General features: G+C 43.3%; 1 pseudogene; it reads right to left on the bottom strand.

Annotated features, from left to right (window-relative positions):
* Window positions 1-3,366: 3,366 nt before the first annotated feature.
* Window positions 3,367-13,610, bottom strand: LOC120110145 (annotated as a pseudogene).
* Between the last annotated feature and the right edge of the window lie 8,209 nt (window positions 13,611-21,819).

Here is a 21,819-nt window from a genome sequence, read left to right as displayed (position 1 = left end):
CGGGCCAGCCCCAAGGCCCGGAGCCAACAGGGCCTGCCCCCATAGCTTGGCGAGTTAATCTTGCTTGAAGCGGAAGAGTAATTTCAGAGGACAACGGAGCGGGATGGGGGAGGCAGGCAAGGGGGACAGAGGCCCAACCACGTGGGGATTCCACGACTATAGATTGAAATATCACCCACCAATAACTAGCATTGTGCAGATAACTCCCTCTTTTTTTTCTTAAAAAGACAACATGAAACTAATAGAGGTAAAGTAACGTAACATTAGAATGTCAGCAAGAATGAAGTTGGCACTGACATCTTTTGCTATAATTATCTGCTGATCTTTATAAAATAGACATCTGACAAACTATGGAGATTCATCATTCTTCAGTCCTGAAGAAAAACTTGGAATACTTAGAGATGAGAAACAAAGCACACTGCATGTACAGCAGCAAATTGATACTTTGAAAGGAAGCATTTTACACCCATAGTCTTTTTTTCCCCAACATTTCAGAGTACCTACGATTTTTTTTTTCAAATTCATATATAACAATAAGAAAGAAAGGATAAATATGACTAAAAATTTGCTGACTTCTGATAGAACAGATTACCACAGATCACAATCTTCAATCTTGGTTACCTCCACCACAACCGCAAGCCATGGCATCTCCACATGCTAAAACATGGGAAGGCCCCAAATGACCTTTTCCTTCTCAGAAGCATCCTGCTTTTAGTTGCTTCTTTGTAGATTCATCAGTCGCTCCGGGAAGCTGCTTCAGCGATGATACTCACCAGATGTACTTTCCACTGTCTTTATGGGCAACAAAAATTTCGGATGCTGATGTCTGTCATCAGAATCACTTTGCAAAGCAATATAGGTTTGGTTACAGGTGACCCACTATAATCCTTGAGATGCATGGCCAGTGAAATATGCTCCATCTCAAATAATCTTAGAAAAACATACCACCTGCTTTCATCAACTCTGGCACGCTACTACGTTATGCCCGGACGTAGAAAACAAGCAACTTGAGACCGAAGAAAAACCAGATGATGATAACAAAGTTGACTAAGAAGATGAAGGGCAAAAAATTTTCTGATAGCAATTATCTGCCTGATCCTATTTTTGGGGGCTTCTTGATCAAACCTCGCATATGTACCCTCATCTTTTTCTTCTGTAATCTAACAGCTCATGAAGTTCTTTCTTCATGCTAGAAGGACTCAAAAAAGCTTTTCTTTTTTTTTTTTTTTTTTGAAAGTTCAAGTAGCAGAAATTAGGGGCCAATAAAATAGAGACAAGGCAGGTTATAAGGCCTAGGAGGGAAGCTGGCAATAAGGAATTTCATACTCTCACTTGTCTTATTGACACAACTGGTAAGAACAAACTAGCAATACAAAGGCTTAATCATGTAAAATAATGACTATCATTGTCTCTACGTGCCATGAACCATTCCTTAATAACAAAATGCTAGTTCCAAAAAGGATGTATATCCCCTACATGCTTTCTATTATAAGGAAATTATGCCATGTATTCTTCCCAGCATCCTTGAAAATGACCTGAACCATGAAAACTCTTTTTTTAAACCTGCTGATTACATCCATATTTCCTTTGTTACCCTCTTTCAAGATACTTGCTTATTCTTCCTTAAACTAGCGTAGCGGTTGTGAGTTTCTCCTGCAACTCATCATTCATGCGGCATATGATCATGTCATCCCAAAAAGCTTGTCATCGCTTCATTTTCGGGGGTGTTAACTCCCAGGAAAATTTTGTTTTGCTTACAACGTTACTCCTCCTAGATTCACCATGCATCCAGCATGTGAACCCTTCGTTGTCACCTGATATCCCATCTAAACAGCCAATGCAAACAGAATTGTTGAGCATATTGCATTCATTCTGTTAAAACTTTCATACAGCACAAAGTCAACAAAGAGAACAAATCGTTCACATCAACTACAAATCTCCAATTCTATGCAAATATCTTCATCAACCTTTCTGTTTTATATATATTTGTTGATTCATAACAACAGGAGAGTGCACTTCAGAATGTATTTTCATTTAACTCCTCAATTATAAAATCAACCATGAGGAGCAGCTTGACAGACTTAACTCCAAAATTTTATGATTTTTTTTTTTTTTGGTTACACCAGCTGCTCATGCTAATTTCGCACAAGTACAGCCAACAAAGTCACGGAAAAAGAAGAAGTCCTAAGTTCGGGATAAGAAATCTTTAGTTTTTTCCCTACAGTATCCGGTGGTGAAGTGGAGAGAGAGAGCCCTCGTCCCTCTGTAGGCAACTCCTACTACTGAAACCAGTGGATACTGAGCCTCTTCCTCTCATCTCTGGGTGGCTCATTGGAGGAGGAACAGATACTTGACGAGTCCAGAGGATCTCTCCGGAGTGTTGGCAGCAAAGGAAGCGACCTAGTCAGCTGCTCTGTTCGCCCTCGGTACACATGCACGGCCTTGAAGGCACTACATTTCCTCACCAACCAATGGATGTCGCCTAGTAGCGAGTGTTCTGCCCCTTCCGCCCCTCCTTTAGTATCCACTCAATCACCATAGCTAAGTCCCCCTCAATGATGATACTCCTAACCCCTAACACCCATCTCGCATGGGAGATTCCCCACCACATTGTCCTGAGTTCCGCCCCAAAAGCTGAAGCCTCGAAAATGCGTCCCCCTCCCCCCAACCCTTCCGCAGCAATCAACCTAGAGTCTTGGTCCCTGATCACAAATGCAGCTCCGGCTCTGTCTTCACAAATGGGCAAACTTTTGTCGAAGTTCACCTTGAGATGACTAAGAAGTAGAGGCTCCCAAAAAACAAGGGCAGACCTGAGCGCTATAGCAGCAGAGGAGTCCCAGATATCCCTAGCCATCCTAGATGAAGCAGCCACAATAGCCTCAGTAACTTCAGAGGCCTGACAGAGTGTCCTTTCCACAACAGTCCTCAGGGGTGCCCTCTTGTCCTCGAAGATTCTATCATTTATGTCCATTCAGATGTGATAAGCCAAATAAGCACAAGTGAGACCTTATCTATTTTTTTTCCAAATAAATGTTTATCCATTGCAGCAACATAGTATGCATATGATACACAATATTTATGTCCAAACTAACAGTTATTTCCATAAGTATAAGATAATCCGAGCATCTGAATGGCCTCATTTCTCCAACTTTCAATAATCCTGGTAAAACAACTAAAATGCTTCCCCTTCCCTGCTTTCAATAAACAATTACAATAGAGAACAACTACAATTGCACGTATGTCCAATTCTTGCAAAGAAATAGATATTAACATGGAATCCGAAATTAAAGTTTGAATCCATAACAAGTGAGAGGATATTAAATCTGAAATTAAAGTTTGAACACGTAACAACCGAGAGGAAATATACTGAGAAAACACGCCTCCTATGCAGTAGCAGGGTCAAGATCCATTTAAACATCCCCATGACCCAATATCCGTATTTGTTTCAAAAAATAAAAAAATTAAAAAAACGCAATCATGAATCCCTCATAGTAAAGGTTTTGTCATCTAATGAATTTTACTAAAGAACAGAGATCTGATATCCTTTAAATTTTCTTTACAGGAAAAAGACAATATCACTGAAAAATGAAAATTAATAAGCAACTATTCTGTAAATGTCGACTCGGCAAGATCAATAGCTCTAGCAAGAGCTGCTGCCTTGTTCTCGCACTCTCTTTGCTCATCATGTGGCACGCTATCTGCCACAATACCAGCTCCAGCCTGAAGCTGTGCTACCCATTCCTGGCGCTTGTTCATTTCCTTGTACGAATACATCGTGTCATTGCGGCTCCCTGTTGGAAATACAATTGTCCGGAGAGCAAGGGAAACATCCATTCACCAAGAAAAATGAGACAGCTCCAAAACCACCACTATATGGTCCGCGCCTTTTGACTTCTAATTGATCAATTAATTCCATGGCTCTGACCTGACTCAAAACAGAAGCAATGTTATAGGTAACAATGGAACAAAACAGGAGAGGAAAAAGCCGTTGTAATTCAGCTGGCGACCACCAGGCAGAAACAGAATGATCCAAATAAAATGCTTGTTGTGCAGAACAGCTTTTTAATGCTGAACAAGAATATAAGAAAGATTAGGAAATATATAGGTTAGGTCATTGGAACATCATTGGATACAGATGAATATATGAGCATCCAATCATTTAATCTTGACGGAATCTGCATGGAGTTAATGCTCTATAAAGGGCTACAGCCAACTAAAAAACTAAAAACATATAAAGGTCATGAGATATTCATATCCTTAATTAAACGGTTATCGCAGTCTACAAGGAGAGTGACTACACTATTTTGATTTACCAGAAGGCACCATAATAGAAAGCCACAAGGACCAATTGTTCATAAACTAGTTGACAATAAATATAAAAAATTAAGGCTATGGAAATGGTGAGGCATATCCAACAATAATGTTAATATTGAAAAATGATAGTTATGGAAAAGGTCAAGCATAAAACGGAGAAAATTAAGGGAAGGCACACTGTCAGCAGGGAAGAGGGTAAGTCTTGGCAAAATTGTAAGGCGGCATTGACAGGAGCCTTATGCATTGGGCTACCCCTATTTATACTCTCGGTTGGGAAGACTTGTTGGTATTAGCTGCAATAGGTTCTTTGCAATGGATGCCTAAAAGACATGTTAATTCATTCTTCAGGGAGTAAATGGAATAGATGATTCAATCTGCGAGTACATAGATTGCCATTGCAAAGACATTAAGAAAAAATGATATGTTGAGGTTAAGTCTACCAAAATACTTGCCAGAAATAACTAATAGGAAAAATAATAATGTAAACAGGAATATAGTATCAAACAGAACCTTTGGAGCTCCGCTGACTGTTCCAACTGGCAATGCAGCTCGTAAAGCATCCCAGCAAGTGAGATGATCAAACAACTCTCCAGTAACCTGCAAGGTTTATAACAATATGAATATCAAACCACGCTTCTTTGTAGGATCCATTATGAAGGACTGGTTATCAGATTAGGAATCTAGAAAATTGTAACGGTAGTATTAAGAATTGGTGTCAAGCTTGGTTCATCTGTCACACGTCATTTATAAACATGTCATGTAAAGAACTTCACATTCCAAAAGAAAATAATAAGCAATATGTAACTATCTGAATACAGGGGGAAACAAAAATCAATTTCAGGACTTTTTAAGCGTGTGTGTGTGTGTGTGTTCATGTGGGCATACACCAGAACAATATATATATAAAAAAAGAAAGAGCTATCAAATCAACAACCCCCCTCCCCAACAAAAAAAAAAAGCTTGAAACCACAGAATGCAACTTGTTTGAGCCTTTTGACAAAAAAAAGGGAAAAAACTCAGATATATTGGTATTATAATCAGCGGCCTGTTCAACAAATTGTGGCACGGTTGAAGGTAATCATACTCAAATGACAGCATGTGGGGGTCAAGATTGGTGTTTTTACATTGTTATCATGCTCTTTAACTCTGAACCCAATTCCCAGTGACAACCAAAACCATTCCATCCAGCATGACAGGAAAAACTTAGAGATTCGTTGCCACCTCCCTTTCTCAGGAAAGAGCAGAAATATAGACATCAGCAGCTGAATCAAGCACTTCAACTTAACTCCAAGGAGCAAAACAAGAAGGCGCTGGATGTTATGTGCAAACAGAAGAGGAATCAGAACTACTTCACTGGCTCACAACCTAGTACAGACGATCATTTGTTTGCATGGTTAGTCACATATAATCACCCATATGAAGAGTTTCCAATTAGACCTAGAGCAAAGCTTAATTTTTCATGAATATACTACACTATTACTGTATCCACACAATGATGAACAAAACATGGAATGATCCAAATGGAAATTAACACTGAAATTTGGGGTAATAGAACAAAATGCAAATGAATCCTTACAGCAGAATATAGCATAGAACACATGCATCCATACAAATATAAATAAAAAATAATAATAAAAGAACATAACAGAATTGCTTTTCCCTTTAATATAGCAATGCAGACCAGTATAGCATTGACACAAAGCATCAGACATGCCTAGAAAGGAGGGGAAAAAGAGGCCAGGAGGTGCATATTATGCATGTTTCATACAAATAGGCAACAAACATCTGCTGACAATTATGTAACTATCTCAATTGAATCAAACCAATAAATACATAAAGCCATCCGTCCATTGTATATAACAAACAAGGGCCTGACCGTGGAGCTGATGTGCATCAACGTGAGAGTATCTTTCAATATTCATTAGCTTTTCTACCTTTACAGAACCAGGCTTCGAGACCTGTAACAATTGATGTCAAACCATCAGCAAGTAGAAGAAAACTACCTTGGAATCTGGAAAGGAAAAATAAACCATAAAAAGTTTGCAATACAAAATGAATATACACATAAACCATAGGTATTCAGTACATGAAATTACACCATACATAATTGACAGTTATAATAGTTAGAGTTACAATATAGAATGATGCATAGTGAAATGAATTCCATAACAAAGACGATAGCCAACATACCATGCTTCTAGTAAGCCAATCTCCTTAGACACATAATACTGCATAAATCTACTCTCTACATAACAAAATGCAAAGCCATGATACAGGTCTCTTTAGCACCTTCCTACCTTCCCTGTCATACCCAAGGTGGAATAACATATTGGGGAACTTCGGCCATTTTGTACCAAAATGAAGATTGTTGAGAAGGGGGAGAATGTGAAGAAAAAACATGTTGAAAGAAGTCAAAATTATGTCTTTAAGCTTAGCTCGTTCATGCGAAAGAGAAATAATCAGCTACCTTCCTTGACTGTAATTCATACAACAGAACTGTTGAGGGGAATGCAGCATCAAACACAGGCCACAAAGATAGACAACCACGTAAGTAATACAAGGCCAACACACTAAACCCCAGCTCAACAGCAGAATGGATTTTCCAAAATTTTCCTCAGATTCTAACACATCAAACATCTAATTCAAACTACATGTAAAATCATAATATGATATTGAATTGCAACAAAATGTACCCTAACTTAGAAATTAGTAAATAAGACACTTAGCAAAATATCAAGAAGAAAAAACAAACCTTTCCAACATCATTCCGCCCCAAATCAACTAGCATAATGTGTTCAGCGCATTGCTTTTCATCATTTAGTAGTTGTTCTTCTAGCAACTTATCTCCTTGTCTGTCTTGCCTCTTCTAGCAGTGCCAGCAAGCGGTCGGTTGATAATCTTTGTCTGTAAAGAGAAAAGTGGGGATTTTCTTTTATGATAAATACTCTGGAGAACACATTTTGAGTCTCAAAAGTGGCTTTGCATGGAGGTCCATGGACTGTATGCAAATCAGACATGAATAAAAATGCTGGTGAACACTAAACAGTAGTAACATGAATGTCCAACAACTTTAAGCATCCACGGAAATCCAAATAGATCTCAAATTTGGAAGGCCCAAGTTTGAAAAAAAAAAAAGATTTCAATTAAGACAGTAACACGGGCATATATTTCGTATGTCTTTCTTCATGCTTCACTATTATGTTTTCATTCAACTTTTTTACCAATTACCATACAAGCTTGGTTTCACTTTTAGTAATTAGCAAGATCTCGGTTTTTGTGTTTATATACATGAAAATCTATTAAATGAGAACATGTTCCTTATAGTTAAAACTAGCTGCTCTGAAAGTCATGTTAAAAAGTATATAATGCAAATTAAGTGTTTCTGTCTTTTAAGAAGTTTAAAGTTCAAGAATATCATGGAAGACGGAAGTGTAATCATGGGATTAAGATCGCACACACAACAAAGAAAATATGGAAAGGTCTAGAAATTAGGACAGTAGAATTAAATATATTTTACTAACTTCATTTACAAGCCAAAAACTATGTGCCTACATTTTCAAGTTTTCTAACTTTTCTTGATGAGACAATAATCGACAGGATTACAGAATAAATGGAAATGGACTGAACACCAGTTCAGTTTTTTCTGTTTAGTGATAACAAGGATAGTATACCATAAAGGATAGGAGTTTTAAAATGATTAAATGGAAGTGAAATAAGTACGGAAATAAGATATGAAGTCATACATGAAGCACGGACATGGGATATCATATACAAAAAAGAAACAAGAAGGATATATCGATATGGCAAACCTTGAAGAAGTAGGATATAATATGGCTAGGATATGTCAACAAATGTATATGTAAAATATATGTAAGAAAGCACTCATAAAGCATAGTAGGCTATCAAAATAATATAGTTCATACTTTGGTCGATATGATCAACCTTTACAAGCTCACAATTTAGTCACCCATCACTTACAGATCCCACTCCATATTTTGTATTTTAAAATTAAATTTATAGACTACAAAACTAACTTATTCAACATTAAAAGGTTAACATTAAAGAATGAAAGCAAATTCCTTCCCCACCCCCCACCCCCCATATTTGGAGAAATCAACAAAGTATCTCGAGTGTATCCAGGAAAAACAGGATACTTCATACAAGTAATCGACACGTATCCAAGAAGTATACTACAAGTATCAATATCCAGTATTCATGTGATACTGACATGGCATGTGATGAAGTACCCATGCTTCCTAGGAGATCAACTAACATTAGCTTTAGATTTACAAAACAGGAAATCATATAGGAACCATCCATGCAAGACAAAATCTAATTTAATTTCTAATAATTGAAAGCCCATATCAACAACATCTTCACTCAATAAGAGAGAGAAAGTTGAGAAAAGAAGTGGAAAACATCAGTTAGGAATATTCCAAATCCTTAAATATAATAAATGAAATTAAAATACCTTGTTTACACGAGTAAGAATTTCGGGGCTTGATGCTACAAGAATACATCCTCTTGCCTGAAAAAAAAGAAATATATATATATATAGAGAGAGAGAGAGAGACAGAGAGAGAGAGAGAGAAGAATATTTAGAAAAACATGGCATGATGTGGAATATATAAGCCACTCATCAGCAAAGAAACCAAGAAAAAAAAAGTTGCCGCAGAGACATGACTCACTTGCAAATAGGCCATATTTGGACTTGGATTCACAATTCTCAATGCTCGATACACTTCAAATGGGTCTGCAAATGTTCGCCTCTCAAATCTCTGGCTCAAGACAATCTGAAAAATATCTCCTGCGAGGATATGTTCTTTTGCCTGAATGACAGCCTTTTTATATTCTTCACTTGTCATGGATGACTTCTTTAATGGAGTACCAAACTGACGAGTATATAATTTCACAGACCCAGCAGTAAGCCTAGGCCTACAAAGAAAAGACACTAAGTTAGAGAGGCAATAAGAACAGTCAGACCTGAAAAAATAAATACAGTATTTGTTACTCACACATCAACATTGTGTACCCTAGACAGCAAAATGCCCAAACGATTCCTCCCATCTTCATAGGCCTTCTCAATGGAAGAGTACTGATCCAGATGCACCCAATGAATAACATATGCTTTCTGAGGTCAAAAGTTATGGTATGGTTAATTATATCACCAAAGCTTAAAAAATATAGAACATTCAAGTGATCAAAGTATGGGTAACTCTTCTCATAGCTAGGTTACAATAGTAGAATATAAGCACACGATACAAGGTAAAAACTACAGAAAACAATGTCTGCTAATAAACTGAACAAGCAGCTTGTGGTGGATACATGCTGTGAAAGTGAGAATATGGTTGAGCAAACTAGTTCATGAAAGTGAAGAGACCTTGGAAAGTAGAAAGTGTGTCATTGGCAACATGTCAGAAATATTGACTGCTGATTCCAGATCAGTATTTCTAAAATTTGTACCTTACTAAATCTATCATTAGGATATACAATGCATGCATTCTCAGGAGTTTACCGATGCAAAAAAGCAATAGCATATGATCCCAAATCAAGGTGCTGTAACTTGAAAAAAAATAGCAACTGGCTGTACCACTCATACAATCATGTCCCATCTGAGGCAGATGATATTTGTTTGAAGAAATTTAACATTATCTGAGAGCAAGGTTAGGCTTGGGTACGTGTAAGAATCGAAAACAGACATTGATATCTTATTTTCCAAACATCCAATCACATACTATTCATTTGAAAGTTGTCTAGTAACCTAGATCAGAAATATTGATGGCTCATTCCAGATCAGTATTTCTAAAATTTGTACCTTACTAAATCTATCATAATATGATACACGATGCATGCATTCTCAGAAGTTTACCGATGCAAATATGCAATAGCATATGATCCCAAATTAAGGTGCTGTAACTTGAAAAACATAGCACTGGCTGTAGCAATCAATCACGTCTCATCTGAGGCAAGTGATATTTGTTTGACATGTAAGAAGAAATTTAGCATAATCTGACAGCAGGGTTAGGCATGGGTACATTTAAGAATTGAAATCAACCATTGATATCTTATTTTTTAAAACATCCAAGCGCATACTATTCAGTTGAAAGTTGTCTAGCAACCTAGATCAGTGGAAAAGCCACACATTTTCTACATGCCTCATCTTCTTCTGTCATTTTTTTCCCCCTGGTTTAGCTGGTGCTCATATTGTTATTTACATTATTATATCTTCTTGCATTGCCCATCATATTTTTCTTTCATGGATCTTGCATACGTTAAACTTGGTCTGTCAACTATTATTTCCTTTCAGTTGCCACCTGCCCGTTGCTAGACTTTGTTAAGGATCTAGCTCAAATAAAAATAAAGTCTTGCCCTCCCAACTTCCTAATGGACATCCAAATAAAAATGAAGTCTTGCCCTCCCAACTTCCTAATGGACATCCAACGGTTATGAGAATAAGCTGTGGAGGGCATGCCTACCACGTCAACCTCCTAAAAATAGCCCAATGCATTAAAAGATGGACCTAAGAGCTTTTCCACTTCACTTGGAGCGATCAATCGTTCATTAAATTCAGCACCACACATGATAGAATAAGATAATTTCATGCTTAAAAGCTTTTGAAAAGCATATATTTTATCAAAAATCCATTCTGATTAGATGAGGTTAGCTTTATAAATCAAGTTAGAACACATTGAGCTTTGAGAGATGACTCTCAACCAGACAGCAGTGCTGCAAGAAGTGAAGCTAAGTTCCCAATTGAGGTAAATATTGCCAAAGATGAGGGCCTTCCATATTACTTAGAAGTGGAGTTAGCAGGTTAGGAAATCTACATGGCTGGTCATGCATATCAAGCTCATGGAACCAAAGAGCAACCCTCAGGACACTAAATATGGTAGGGTCTACAGAAAGATAGGTGCATGGCTGTTAAGGGAAATGCCTTCATCTTTAAGTCACAAACAATAAGCAAATGAACCAAATTGAAACACAATTCTGCAAATGTATACTTAATATTGATGTAAATTATATTAGCATAAACACTGTGAAGAAGATATTCCAATGATATCCACTTATCTAGGCGATGCCTTTCAAGAATTGTTCCAAACTTTCTCCTAAAGCTTCTTTAACCTTTTTTTTTAACTAAATGGCTGTTATGCTTTTTTTAATAGAATAATATGTTTTCATGTATCAATGGATGTTACCACTGAAAGCAAGAATCTAACACATAATTCAACAACTAATATAGAGTCACGTCTAATTTATGCGTGCATCTATTGGTGCATGTGCTTCTTCATCATTAGTTACTTGTAAACAATCAGAGTTGATTATCCTAGTGGTATTTTTTAAATTTATATCAAATTGCCACTTTGATAAAAGATAACATGGAAAAAGGGACGGGCTTGTGATGTGCTAGCATGGTTGATGCCCTAAAACCCAGAGTCATCTTGAAAAGTATCAAAGTAAATTAGAACATGTTACCTAGTGAAGCTTGCATGCAGTTATCAAGGTGAAAAGAAAGATACCTTTTCCACATGATCAAACACTATGACATCATTGTAGAGACCTAAGTGAACGTCAGGAAGGTTTCTATCATCTTCCGGAGCATTGGAGAATGGAAGCTTCTTTGTTTCTACATATCGCATGGTGTCGTATGAAAAATATCCCACCCATCCACCTGCCAAGAAAGTTTCACATATAGTTTTTTGAATTTCCAAAACAGTATCTAACATACCTGTGTAATTCATTGCATTTAACTGCCATGGATGAATCATAATTATCAAATATACACAGAATTCAAATGAGAAATCATGATAATTATCCTATAGATATAGAATATTTCATGTCATTTGAAAGAAGAAACATAATAAAGATTCGAAGCTAACATCAATTTCTTTTCTAGGATTTTATCTTGTTTGAGAGGAAATCGAACCACAAGAGCTCATAATACAAACAGCCAATGTCGAACCACAAGAACACAAAGCCTGTTTCAATAGAGTAGCAGATGAAACTAATAAACAAGTGAAAATTCAAGAAATAACACATGATACTGAAGAGATGTGAAACAGAGGAACAAAAGAGATACCACAAAACACATTTGGAAGCTCGTCGATGAGCTGTGGCTTCCAGCCCTCCATGATCTTCCTGGGGATTTGCATGGGATCCTCAACGAACTCCTCCGTTCTCCGCCCTGACTCATGGTCCATAACCGTGACCATGTTTTCCTTGGCCACAATCTCTATGGCCGGCTGCGCTCCCACCACACTGTAACGGCCCTGGCCACCGGATTTGTTCTCTCAGAAAGGGGAATCGAAAAATCGAAAAGATGGAAAGAAATGCATTATTTAGAAAAAGAAAAAGGCAAAGTCGGAAGAACTATGGAAAAGAGAGCTGACCACATTGCTTCCACTGGAGCCTTGCTCCACCGACTCGAAGAGGAAGCTCGGGGCTGCCCGGTCGTCCTCCTTAACGAGACAGCGGTAGGCGAGCACCGGCGTCAGGTGATCGCAGAATATTGTCTGGTAGAGGGGCAGCAAGTTCCCCCTCTTGGCGGCCTCCGTAAACTTGAAGACCTCCTCTTTCTCACCACCTGGAAATGATCATCGGATTAGAATCTCTTTTTCGGATACTTTCTTCCTAATCTTGTTCCAGAGAGATACTACGACTACCTCGGGCGGCGACGGAGGGAGAATAGACGGCGCAGCATCTGGAGGCGGAGGAGGAGGACCGGTGGCTCCGGGGGTAACGGAGGGAGGAGGCCCCACTTGTCCGGGTGCAGGAGAGGGAGACCGGGCGTCGGACGCTTGACGGGGCGGAGCAAGACGGGACGACGAGGGCTTGCATCATGATCGTGGCTGCGATTGCGGGAGGACTCCCCTTCTCACTATCCCAGCAGCAGCAGCAGCAGCAGCGAATCAATCAAATCGGCGGCGGCGGAGAGCGAAAGGAATCGGATGGAGCGAGGCGAGGGGTTGGGCTGATAAAAGAGGACGAGGAGGTATATAATGCGGATAGAGCATAACAGTAATGGATACTAATAATAATAAGAATAATACGCTGCCATAACTGCAGCGAGCGATATCCTACTCCTCGCTAATATCGGAAATCATTTAATCCAATTTGCTTAATTTGATTTGATGTCGATGAGGGCGGAGAAGGAGCAAAATGGGAAGGGGAGTGGGGAGTGCAGCAGCAGGAAAAGAGATGCTGCGTTCTCTGAACTCGATGGTTACGGGGGGCTTCGTCCGCATCCTCTCGATGTTGCGCCGAGGCGGCGGCGGCTGCTAAGACCCATTACATTGAGAAGATACAGCCAACTCGCTTCTCCTTTTTTTTTCTTTTTCTTTTTTTTCGCTAAAAAAACTCGCTTCTCCTTCTTTTTTCTTTTCTTTTTTTTTTTTCCGCCGAAAACAGATACTTCATACAGTACGGGTACGACTACACCCAATAAGATCAAAATACAATACCTCACGGAGTGCCAATGACAGCTCCGCCTCCCCCGACCAGAAGGCATACCCCGAGCGGTGGGCCGCATGGCCAGTCACCCAATCGGCTGCCCCATTAGCCTCCCTGAATACATGCTTGGCCAGAATGCCCCCCCTCACTCATCATCACAATATCGCGAATCAAGGATGGCCTGTGCCCTCACCCCCCAATCCTCTCTGAATCCACCGGACGACAGTGGCCGAGTCACCCTCCAAAATAATCGAGCTGGCCCGCAGTACTACCCGCGCATGTCGAAGGCCTGCCCAGGCTGTACGCAGCTCTGCTCCAGGAACCGATGCATCAAATAACTGACAGCCACCTGCAGCCACTACCCTGGAATGCGGGCCCCTATGACAAAGCCTGCACCGCCTCGCGTGCCGCCATCCAAAACCGACCTATCGAAGTTGACCTTGAGGAAGCTCGGGGGTGGGGGCTCCCAGGTGAAAAACACCAACTGAGAAGCTGCCGAAGCAGGAGGGAACCCCAGGTGTCCCGAGCTGTCAAAGGTCTGTCTGTATGAGGGGCGGGTCTGATCTCCGAGGCCTGTGCTCGAGCAAGCTCTGCCGCAAACCTCGGTGACACCATGCGCTCACCGAGAGTGCGGGTATTCCTTGCCAGCCAGATCTGAAGTGCTGTGCAAGTAACTCTAATGCCCTCCTCGTGGGTCCATAAACTGGCTAACCACTGCCGTATCGCCCTGAGAAACTGTAGCCGCTCACTCCGGGCCCCCTGCGGGATCTCAGCCCACTGCCATGTCGACCTCGCCCATGTACACTGGAAGAGCACGTGGTCCACGGACTCCTCAGCTCCGCACGTCCCGCACTCAGCCGGGACCCCCCAACCTCGCCTACTCAGCTCTGCTCTCGTAGGAAGTCGGTTCCAGAACACCTTCCATAGAAAGAGAGCTACCCTCGGGTGAAGTCCGGACCTCCAAATCCAAGTGCAATCCGGCCCCGGCTCGTACCCTGGCTGAATGGCGCGCGTGAGGTCTCCCAGCCTGACACTGGCCCGGCTCGAGGTGCCCCACACCCTGACATCTGGCCCCCCGCATCCTGGTAACGGGAGGGATCGAATCCTCGCAGCTAGGTGTACCCCGAAAAATAGCCTGAGTCTGGCCTCATCCCATACTGCCCCTCCTGGTGCAAGGAGGTCGCACACCCGTAGCCCCTCAACTGCCTCTGTGTCAAACATAGTCGGCCAACAGCTCAGGGACAAGGAGTCCACCCATGAGTCACTGGTCACATCAATACTCCGGCCGTCGCCAATCAAAACCCTGATGTGTGCTGATACTGACGGCAGGTACCTCCCGATCTCACGCCACATGAAGGAGACTCGGCGACCCCTCTGTGCCACCTCTGAAGCCCCTCGGCCATATCTGGCTGCCATCACCTGACTCCAGAGGCCGTGTGGCTCTAATATGAACCGAGCCGCATGCCGAGCGATGAATGCCTCGCGCCTCTCAATAAGGGACTGCACTCCCAGACCACCCTCACTAGTGGGATGGCAAACCTGCTCCCAAGCTACCAGGTGCACTCCGTGACCTCCACCGTATGACCCCCACAGGAAGTTCCGAAGAAGGCGCTCGATCCTCAACAGGATCGTCTTGGGAACCACTCTGTTGGCCATGAGATACACCGGTATAGATCCCAGCACTGCCCTGACCAGTGTCACTCTCCCCATCATGGATAAGGAGGACGCCCTCCATCCCTCCAGCCTGCTCTGGACCCGCTGCACCAAACCGGAGCACTCTGCCACCCATAGCCTCTGGCCAGTAATAGGCACGCCTAGGTAGGTAAGCGTCCCTTCCTGCTCTGGTATCTGGAGGATCCCTCTGATCTCCTGTCTGACTCCGCTCTCTATGCTGGGGCTGAAAGAGATGGTAGATTTAAAAAAATTCACTCTCTAGCCGGATGCCGCGCAGTAGGCCGCCACCACCCTGCGAAGGACCCGAGCCTCTGTAGTCCGTGCCCTGGCCAGAAGAAGACAGTCGTCAGCAAAAAGTAAATGGGTGATAGGGCGAGCCCCCGTGGCTGGGGTATAGGCCTCCAGCTCCCGGCTGGCGCACACTCTCTGCAAAGACCGAGATAAAATATCAGCACAGATAATAAACAAGTAAGGAGATAAGGAACATCCCTGCCGTAGCCCTATGGAGGACTCGAAGTAAGGTGATGGTGTGTCGTTGACCAAGATTGAAAACCTTGGCCCCCGAACACACCCCATAACCCAGCTGATCCACTGCCTGGGGAAGCCGTACGCCTCCAACGCCCGCTGAAGAAAGCTCCACCTGATCCTGTCGTAAGCCCGCTCCATATCCAGCTTGACTGCCATCAGGCTGTGCCGCTTCGATGCTCGTCGGAGATCCCACATCATTTTCTGGGCCAACATAACATTATGGGAAATATTTCTGCCGGTCACAAAAGCCCCCTGCTCCTGGCTAATGATACCAAGCAGGAGGGGCTTCATTCTGCCCACCATAATTCTTGCCACAACCTTGTATAGGGTTATGCACAAGCTGATGGGCCTAAAGTGACAAGGTTCAGCCGCATTTTGGCTTTAGGTATTAGCGTGATGAAGGTGGCCTTCCAGTCCTCAGGCATAGCTGCCTGGGCAAAAAAACACCGGATAGCCTCCACCGCCGCTAGTCGGATAATACCCCAATACTGCCGAAAGAAGAAGGGGGGAAACCATCAGATCCCGGGGCCTTGTCTGCGGCCAAGGCCCATACTGCCTCCTGTACCTCCTGTGCCGACACCGGCCGGGTCAGGGATACACTCTCAGCATCACAAATACCCACGTCCGCCGTCAGAGGGGGGTCCCCATCACTGGCCTCCTCATCCTCCATCCATCTAGTACGAAAAAAATCGAGTAAGACCTGTCGGATGGCAGGCTCACCCTCCACTCGATGTCCAGACCCAGCTCGCAGAGAGTGGATCATGCTCCTTTGTCTCCGGATAACCGTCGACCGATGAAAGAACCTGGTGTTACGATCACCTTCGCTTACCCACTGCACCCGAGATTTCTGTCGCCAAAATATCTCATGATATCGTAGTAGCGAGTGGTGAGTCGCAAGAAGTCCCCGGAGATCGGCCATATCGTCCTCCGGAAGCATGCCTCCTAAGTCTTCCTTCCTCTGCAGCTCAGCGATCGAAGTCTCAACCCCCTCCAGTCGCCGGAAGATATTGCCCACAACCTCACGGTTCCATCGGCGAAGGCGCCGTTTAGTCAGCTCAAGTTTGCGTGAGACCCGTTGCATGGCATCGCCGTGCACCGGGGCCCGCCACGCGTCGCGAACAATATCCCAGGACTGGGGTACGATAGCCAAACCTTCTCAAAGCGGAAGGGGCTGCGGTGCGTAGGACCTGATGAGGTGGACAGTAGCAGTGGGCAGTGGTCCGAGGCAATCCGAGGCAAGTGACTAACCCGGCCTGTAGGGAAACGGAGGATCCAATCAGGGGACGCAAGGGCCCTATCTAATCGCTCCCAAACCCTAGCACTGCCCAACTGATTATTGCACCAGGTAAACTGTGGTCCCGTGAAACCCAAGTCTACCAGGCCGTTCCGCGACACAAAATCCCGAAACTCTCTCCTGTCCACTCGATCCGTGAAGGCAGCGCCCCCCCGCTTCTCATCCTCACTCTGGATACAGTTGAAATCACCAATCGCTACCGCCGGGATGCCCTGGGCGGTCAGGTTGGTGATCTCCTGCCAGAGGACTCTCCTGGCCCGGTGGTCCGTACTAGCATACACACCACACAGTATCCATGGAGCAGCGTCGGGTCGTGATACGATCATGATAACTTGTTGGGAGCAGTTATGGAAAACATCGACTGTCGCCACACCCCGCCTCCATAGAACCAAGATGCCTCCCGACAGCCCCTGGGAGTCGACTGCATAGGTCTCCCAATCCCTCTCCATGCGTCGTCTCAAGCGGCTGAGCCCGTCGCTAGATAATCGGGTCTCACATAGGAAATAGATCTCCGGACTATGGACCTGCACTAGTCGTTTGAAGGCAGACATGAAGGACGGCTTGGCCGCCCCCCTACAATTCCAAGCAAGTATCATCATGGGTCACAGTCCACATAGTCGGCCTCAGACTTATCCTCTCCTAGAGTCGCGAGGCCATCCTCAGGCTCGGCGCCCCGGCAGTCTCGCCCCTCCTCCTCGCCACCAGCTACGGATACGACCCCCATGACTGCTGCCCTGACGCGCTGCACGGCAGTAGAATGGTCCGTACCCCCTCCTAATGGCGGTGCCTCGGCCATGCTCCCCTCCGCGTGTGGGGTGGGGTAGCGCACCTACCTGGGGTAGCGTCCTCCCACACCCCCGCAGCCGGAGGGGGAGGGGGGGTGGGCCAAAGCGGAAGACTCCATCCGGGCCACCCCCAGGGTCCACGAAAGCATCCCACAGTCACGGCTCGCTCGGCGCACCCACCATGGGGTGGTCCTGGCCGTCGGCCTGCGGGAGCCCCAGACCCACCGCCAGCTCCTGGCGTGGTGGGCTAAACTGGAAGGGCCCTGCTGGTGCCTCAGGTCCCCCAGCCATGGTCAGCTCGTCCTGAGCCAAGGGAACTGGGTCAAGCAGATCCCCGGGACCCAAGGCTGGCTGGGCAGAGTCTCGTGGGCCCCCACCAGCCAGGCCTTGGGTCGCCTGGGCCCCCGGGCCAGCCCCAAGGCCCGGAGCCAACAGGGCCTGCGGCCCCATAGCTTGGCGAGTTAATCTTGCTTGAAGCGGAAGAGTAATTTCAGAGGACAACGGAGCGGGATGGGGGAGGCAGGCAAGGGGGACAGAGGCCCAACCACGTGGGGATTCCACGACTATAGATTGAAATATCACCCACCAATAACTAGCATTGTGCAGATAACTCCCTCTTTTTTTTCTTAAAAAGACAACATGAAACTAATAGAGGTAAAGTAACGTAACATTAGAATGTCAGCAAGAATGAAGTTGGCACTGACATCTTTTGCTATAATTATCTGCTGATCTTTATAAAATAGACATCTGACAAACTATGGAGATTCATCATTCTTCAGTCCTGAAGAAAAACTTGGAATACTTAGAGATGAGAAACAAAGCACACTGCATGTACAGCAGCAAATTGATACTTTGAAAGGAAGCATTTTACACCCATAGTCTTTTTTTCCCCAACATTTCAGAGTACCTACGATTTTTTTTTTCAAATTCATATATAACAATAAGAAAGAAAGGATAAATATGACTAAAAATTTGCTGACTTCTGATAGAACAGATTACCACAGATCACAATCTTCAATCTTGGTTACCTCCACCACAACCGCAAGCCATGGCATCTCCACATGCTAAAACATGGGAAGGCCCCAAATGACCTTTTCCTTCTCAGAAGCATCCTGCTTTTAGTTGCTTCTTTGTAGATTCATCAGTCGCTCCGGGAAGCTGCTTCAGCGATGATACTCACCAGATGTACTTTCCACTGTCTTTATGGGCAACAAAAATTTCGGATGCTGATGTCTGTCATCAGAATCACTTTGCAAAGCAATATAGGTTTGGTTACAGGTGACCCACTATAATCCTTGAGATGCATGGCCAGTGAAATATGCTCCATCTCAAATAATCTTAGAAGAAACATACCACCTGCTTTCATCAACTCTGGCACGCTACTACGTTATGCCCGGACGTAGAAAACAAGCAACTTGAGACCGAAGAAAAACCAGATGATGATAACAAAGTTGACTAAGAAGATGAAGGGCAAAAAATTTTCTGATAGCAATTATCTGCCTGATCCTATTTTTTGGGGGGCTTCTTGATCAAACCTCGCATATGTACCCTCATCTTTTTCTTCTGTAATCTAACAGCTCATGAAGTTCTTTCTTCATGCTAGAAGGACTCAAAAAAGCTTTTCTTTTTTTTTCTTTTTTTTTTGAAAGTTCAAGTAGCAGAAATTAGGGGCCAATAAAATAGAGACAAGGCAGGTTATAAGGCCTAGGAGGGAAGCTGGCAATAAGGAATTTCATACTCTCACTTGTCTTATTGACACAACTGGTAAGAACAAACTAGCAATACAAAGGCTTAATCATGTAAAATAATGACTATCATTGTCTCTACGTGCCATGAACCATTCCTTAATAACAAAATGCTAGTTCCAAAAAGGATGTATATCCCCTACATGCTTTCTATTATAAGGAAATTATGCCATGTATTCTTCCCAGCATCCTTGAAAATGACCTGAACCATGAAAACTCTTTTTTTAAACCTGCTGATTACATCCATATTTCCTTTGTTACCCTCTTTCAAGATACTTGCTTATTCTTCCTTAAACTAGCGTAGCGGTTGTGAGTTTCTCCTGCAACTCATCATTCATGCGGCATATGATCATGTCATCCCAAAAAGCTTGTCATCGCTTCATTTTCGGGGGGTGTTAACTCCCAGGAAAATTTTGTTTTGCTTACAACGTTACTCCTCCTAGATTCACCATGCATCCAGCATGTGAACCCTTCGTTGTCACCTGATATCCCATCTAAACAGCCAATGCAAACAGAATTGTTGAGCATATTGGCATTCTGTTAAAACTTTCATACAGCACAAAGTCAACAAAGAGAACAAATCGTTCACATCAACTACAAATCTCCAATTCTATGCAAATATCTTCATCAACCTTTCTGTTTTTATATATTTGTTGATTCATAACAACAGGAGAGTGCACTTCAGAATGTATTTTCATTTAACTCCTCAATTATAAAATCAACCATGAGGAGCAGCTTGACAGACTTAACTCCAAAATTTTATGATTTTTTTTTTTTTTTGGTACACCAGCTGCTCATGCTAATTTCGCACAAGTACAGCCAACAAAGTCACGGAAAAGAAGAAGTCCTAAGTTCGGGATAAGAAATCTTTAGTTTTTTTCCCTACAGTATCCGGTGGTGAAGTGGAGAGAGAGAGCCCTCGTCCCTCTGTAGGCAACTCCTACTACTGAAACCAGTGGATACTGAGCCTCTTCCTCTCATCTCTGGGTGGCTCATTGGAGGAGGAACAGATACTTGACGAGTCCAGAGGATCTCTCCGGAGTGTTGGGCAGCAAAGGAAGCGACCTAGTCAGCTGCTCTGTTCGCCCTCGGTACACATGCACGGCCTTGAAGGCACTACATTTCCTCACCAACCAATGGATGTCGCCTAGTAGCGAGTGTTCTGCCCCTTCCGCCCCTCCTTTAGTATCCACTCAATCACCATAGCTAAGTCCCCCTCAATGATGATACTCCTAACCCCTAACACCCATCTCGCATGGGAGATTCCCCACCACATTGTCCTGAGTTCCGCCCCAAAAGCTGAAGCCTCGAAAATGCGTCCCCCTCCCCCCCAACCCTTCCGCAGCAATCAACCTAGAGTCTTGGTCCCTGATCACAAATGCAGCTCCGGCTCTGTCTTCACAAATGGGCAAACTTTTGTCGAAGTTCACCTTGAGATGACTAAGAAGTAGAGGCTCCCAAAAAACAAGGGCAGACCTGAGCGCTATAGCAGCAGAGGAGTCCCAGATATCCCTAGCCATCCTAGATGAAGCAGCCACAATAGCCTCAGTAACTTCAGAGGCCTGACAGAGTGTCCTTTCCACAACAGTCCTCAGGGGTGCCCTCTTGTCCTCGAAGATTCTATCATTTATGTCCATTCAGATGTGATAAGCCAAATAAGCACAAGTGAGACCTTATCTATTTTTTTTCCAAATAAATGTTTATCCATTGCAGCAACATAGTATGCATATGATACACAATATTTATGTCCAAACTAACAGTTATTTCCATAAGTATAAGATAATCCGAGCATCTGAATGGCCTCATTTCTCCAACTTTCAATAATCCTGGTAAAACAACTAAAATGCTTCCCCTTCCCTGCTTTCAATAAACAATTACAATAGAGAACAACTACAATTGCACGTATGTCCAATTCTTGCAAAGAAATAGATATTAACATGGAATCCGAAATTAAAGTTTGAATCCATAACAAGTGAGAGGATATTAAATCTGAAATTAAAGTTTGAACACGTAACAACCGAGAGGAAATATA

This window comes from Phoenix dactylifera, chromosome 3 (genome assembly GCF_009389715.1).
Source record: "Phoenix dactylifera cultivar Barhee BC4 chromosome 3, palm_55x_up_171113_PBpolish2nd_filt_p, whole genome shotgun sequence".
Lineage (NCBI taxonomy): Eukaryota > Viridiplantae > Streptophyta > Magnoliopsida > Arecales > Arecaceae > Phoenix > Phoenix dactylifera.
This window is presented reverse-complemented; position numbering and strand designations above follow the sequence as displayed.